Source organism: Miscanthus floridulus, chromosome 4 (genome assembly GCF_019320115.1).
Source record: "Miscanthus floridulus cultivar M001 chromosome 4, ASM1932011v1, whole genome shotgun sequence".
In the NCBI taxonomy this organism is placed as follows: Eukaryota; Viridiplantae; Streptophyta; class Magnoliopsida; order Poales; family Poaceae; genus Miscanthus; species Miscanthus floridulus.
Window position 1 is genome coordinate 33395387 of NC_089583.1, and position 4606 is coordinate 33399992.

Here is a 4606-nt window from a genome sequence, read left to right on the forward strand (position 1 = left end):
AAAGCTTCTTGCTGAGCTGGGTGTTCCAGTGGTTCTTGATGTCACTGTCTGTTCTTCCGGGCAGCCCCTTTGCAATCGCTGCCCACCTTTCGGAGTCCGACACATGCACATACAAAAGAGTGTAAGTTGCATACACGTTGTGTGATCGAGGAAACAATAATCACCATTTTCAAACATGTACTAGTATGACATAATAATGAACAAAGGGTTCACAATTAAGGTAAATCTATATCACTACCACAAAAACGATTTTACGTTACATCTCTTTTTACTTACTGAGACGGGCACAAAATATTGTTGTCTCCTAAAGTGATCTGCTATTTTCGGAGACATTCATACAACTACGTAGGAGGCAAACTCATGACGACCTCTGAAAAACAATTAATAGAAGCGGGACTCTTAAGATGATTGCCTCTAAAAATAAGGACTCCGCTGCACCGGATCCCAGTAAGACAGTGCACCACGGCATGCTCTCTCTCGATCTCACGCCTCCTCCTTGCGCCAGTGGTAGGCGGATCATGCTCTAGTGGTAGATCTAGCAAGGAGGAGCCCGTGGCGTGCTCTCTCTCTCTCTCTCGATCTCATGCATCCTCTTTGCGCTGGCGGCAGGCCTCACGCTAGCAACGAATCTGGTGAGGAGCTCGGATCCGATGAGGTGGAGCTCGAATTCAGTGAAGCGATTGACTAATGGCGAGACCTGATCCCCCTCGCCTCTCTCTTCCTATATTGTATCCTTGATATGCTTTTTCATCATCCACTAGAAATCATGCGCGGCATTGCCGCGCGGATGATCCTGTGTCGGGTCAGCACCAGCCTGCGATACTTCAGCCAGCCGCTGCAGGCGAACAGGACCGGATTCCATACACATTATGTATAGCTTGGTTGAGGAAATCATTCTCAAGAAAAGATAATGGCTATATCAACTTGAATAGATAAAAGGAAGTTCAGAATACGTGGTAGGCCTAGATAGTATAGCGATTCAGAAGAACTCGTGATAACCAAAGAAGACATGTCAACATCTCATTGATCTGATTTTGTGTATATTGCAGTATATACGACGGACACCACGGGGCCCCACATGGAGATACACAAAAGGTGCTAGAACTCCTATATATATAATGACTGCAGCATGCAATAGCTATATAACCCTTCTGTTCCAAGTCTTGTCTTCTATTTCCATGTTCCTGCTTGTTGAATAGTCGTTGCAAGTGTGTAACACGAAAAAACAATCAGAATATGCCTTTTTTTGGCTGTATGCCTATACTGAGTTTCAATTATGGGCAGTATACTTTAGGTTTACTCAATCAGAACTATGGAGATTGGAGAATAGGATAAGCGTGATACATTTGTCTCATGTGCAAGGGAACTTTGCTAATATCATGTGGAACCGAAAGTGATGATGGAGCTTAAGCTATAACCTGGTCTAGCCAAAGATGCTTTTTTTATTATTTATTTACCTTTTTATTTTTCACTTGTTGGTTTAGAAAATTAGAAGGTTTCAAATAAAGATGAGTTGAGTTCCAATTGGATTAAATTTTGGTAGGTCTTGGTGCACATTTTATCTCTTATATAGAGATAACAAATTTAAACGAGCTTCTATTAGTATTGTTCTATTTCTACTGCTGGGACCTTGAGATATGTGATGGACCCTGACCTGGCCTCGCTGTTGGAATTTACCGGCAAAGAAGGTGTTTTTGCTGTCCAGGGTTTGACCCAGGGGAGCACGGTAGGTTGTCCTGCAAGAGCTCTTTCTTGCCAGTTTAGAATCCATATGAATCAGTATAAGCACAAAATAAAAGGAATAGATGTCTAAGCTATTACCTATGTGTATGCAAGATGTAGGGAAGTTCATCGCGAGGTACCTTTATATCCCCTTTTCTGTAAATTTTTTATAATGGGCCTTGAAGTTGGAGCTAACAACACTGATTGAAGATTTTTTTGTTTGTCAGTCCAATCGTACAAGTATCCTGCAGTGATAATTTTAGCGTAGCCGTAGCATAACTTTCCAATGTGTTGCACATGACAACCGAGGCTGTGAGGTGGACTAATGTGCTATGACAATATCACTCGATTGAAAACATATTGACATTTTTTTTTCTTTGGATTAGTTGCTTAAAGTAGTGCATAAAAGATACTAATCAATGTTAGGCATGCATTTCCACATTATACCATACTGTAGTTAAGATTCTTGTCTGAAGTTGAATGATCCTTACAGGTTTCTGGTCTAATTTATTCAGTTTTGCAAGGAACTTGTTCATTCTTATAAGCACATTATATATAAAACATCTGCACATTCGAGATATTCATCTAAAAGCTCAAAATTCATGATTTGAGATTATCTACCAAAAAAAGGAACAAGATAAGCATTGTCAGACAATGAACTGCCTTATTTTCTTTGTAAACCCATACCTTTCTGAGCAAGAGCATAATTAGAATTCAGAAGTGCAAATACAATGTCGATGTCACTATCACTATTGTGGACCAGCTTGTAGAGTTCCACGTCGATTATTTCTGTTAATCAACTCCAGGTGCTGAATCAGTTTTGATTGGTTGACATTCAGGTTGCACTCTGCTCGCCAAGCAGGCGGCAAATTTCATGAACAATGGAAGCAATACCCGATCAAACAAAAGACTCCAAGAAATGCTAGAGAGCAAGAACAGCTAGCACGCATCCTAACCTTGTCATGGGCTGGCTGCTTGGCAACGCTGTCTTCTTTTCGTCCCTTCTACTCTTCCTGAAGAGAGGAAAGGAACGCCACGGTTAAACAAATTTGGACCCAAGAACCATAAAAAAAGACACGATCTTGTGATAGGAGATTACTGCAACATGGGCTAACAAAGTTGCTCAATTAATTATAGGGTAGTTTAGATGTGCTAAAAGCCTGAATATTTCCTCTACCAAATGCATAGAAAAGAATACCTTATTGCATTCGCCGCTTTTCTTATTTTTTCTGTTTTATCTTATAGCATAGTGAAGAAAAGCAATTTCGAGGGTGAATGAAATGTAGCATTGGTACAAATTCTATTTTGATAAAACGGTAGCGTAACCAAAAATACCATTACAAATCCCAAACTAGGTTCAGATTACGCATGTTTGGGCTTAAGGTTAGAACTCGTTTCTGAACGATAACACTGAGCGCTGCATAATTCAGAACTACGAAATCTCTCCCACTCAATCAATGCACATCTAGGAGCTAGCTAATCATTTCGTCTCCCTTCTCCTTCCTGAAAATATTTGAATACAAATGCTTTCTAATAGCATTACAATAAAGTCCATATGAGGAGAATAATCCTAAGCAATAGGAGAGGAGAGGGATAAATCACAGCATGGGACGGAGGCAAACCTGGGCCTCACCTTCACAGCTTGGATCAGTGCCAAATCTGGCGGTTGCCTCATTGCCTGGAGGAGGGGAGTGGTGGTCCATTGCTGCGGGAGAGCGAGGTACGGACGCCATGGATTTCGGCTGTAAATCACGGCGGCGTTCATCCAGCCGAGAACGACACCACTTAGCCACCGCCATTGTCGACGCAATCTATGCCAACATCACTTGCGGCTAGCCATGGAGGAACGACTGAGCTCAAGGCGGGGGCGAGAGCTGACAGGGTCGCTGGGGCCTCATCCGACGTCGGGGTGTCCTGGACTGGAGTGGCTAGGGTGAAAGCTCTAGTTTGGTTTTGGTGAATTAATGAAACCCTAAATGCTAACCTAGTTTATCAAGTGATCATGACATGGGTAGCACATTCCAAGTGGCAAAGCAAATGAAGATCATGACATGATGATGGCGATGCCATGGTGATGATCAAGCGCTTGGACTTGAAAAGAAGAAAGAGAAAAACAAAAGGCTCAAGGCAAAGGTACAAATGGTAGGAGCCATTTTGTTTTGGTGATCGAGACACTTAGTGAGTGTGATCACATTTAGGATCGATAGCCGTACTATTAAGAGGGGTGAAACTCATATCGAAATGCGGTTATCAAAGTGCCACTAGATGCTCTAACTCATTGCATATGCATTTAGGATCTAGTGGAGTGCTAACACCCTTAAAAATGTTTGTGAAAATATGCTAACACATGCACAAGGTGATACACTTGGTGGTTGGCACATTTGAGCAAGGGTTATGAACTTCACCAGCGAAGTGTCCGCCCATGAAGTGCAGACAGTCCGACGATACCACCAGCGCCCTAGATAGAAAAGATGGAGGTCACTGTAAGTGACCGGACGCTGGTCTCTAAAGGACCCGACGCGTCCGGTCACACTGACATGGTCACACACAGAGGAGTCGCCGAGTGACCGGACGCTGGATGTGTCCGGTCGAGCATGATCGGACACGTCCGGTAATGAAAAGTCATCTCTGGATGCTTACTGGAAACGACCGAACGCTGGGGTTCAGCGTCCGGTCACTTTGAGCTGCTGCGTCCGGTCTTCACTTGACCGTTGAGATCGAGCGATCAATATTTGAAGAGAGGGGACACGTGGCATGCATCGCGTGACTGGACGCTGAGGTCCAGCGTCCGGTCACCCCGTGTTGTGCCCAGTGAAGGGGTACAACGACTCTATTTCGTGGGGGCTTCTATTTAAGCCCCATGGCCGGCTCAAGCTCACTCTCT

General features: G+C 43.5%; 1 pseudogene; it reads right to left on the minus strand.

Moving 5' to 3' along the window:
* Positions 1-1310: 1310 nt before the first annotated feature.
* Positions 1311-3545, minus strand: LOC136551282 (uncharacterized; annotated as a pseudogene).
* Between the last annotated feature and the right edge of the window lie 1061 nt (positions 3546-4606).